Source organism: Etheostoma spectabile, chromosome 10 (assembly GCF_008692095.1).
Source record: "Etheostoma spectabile isolate EspeVRDwgs_2016 chromosome 10, UIUC_Espe_1.0, whole genome shotgun sequence".
Classification (NCBI taxonomy): Eukaryota; Metazoa; Chordata; class Actinopteri; order Perciformes; family Percidae; genus Etheostoma; species Etheostoma spectabile.
In genome coordinates this window covers 30566354-30566803 of record NC_045742.1, presented here as the reverse complement: position 1 = coordinate 30566803, position 450 = coordinate 30566354, and positions in this window count along the sequence as shown.

The following is a 450-nucleotide window of genomic DNA, read 5'->3' as shown; positions in this document are numbered from 1 at the left end:
TTGAGCTAGAGGTGGCTGCAGTGGAGCACCAGTTCATCTTCATTGATGAGGTTGGGTTTAATGTCACAAAAAGACGAAAGAGGGGGAGGAATGTCATCGGCCAACGTGCCATTGTTGAAATCCCTGGCCAGCGCGGAGGGAACATTACAATGTGTGCAGCGATTACCCGCCAAGGCATCATCCATCACCATGCTACCCTTGGCTCCTATAACACTGCGTATCTGATCACATTCCTGGACACAGGAATGTGATCAGATACACAACACACTCATTCCACCAGATCAGGTAGATGGGCCAGAGCAGCTCAGGTATGTTGTCATTTGGGACAACGTAAGTTTCCACAGGGTTGCTCCTGTTCGTAACTGGTTCACTGCCCACTCAGGCTTTTTAGTTGTTTATCTCCCTCCTTATTCTCCATTCCTAAATCCTATTGAGGAATTTTTTTCTGCC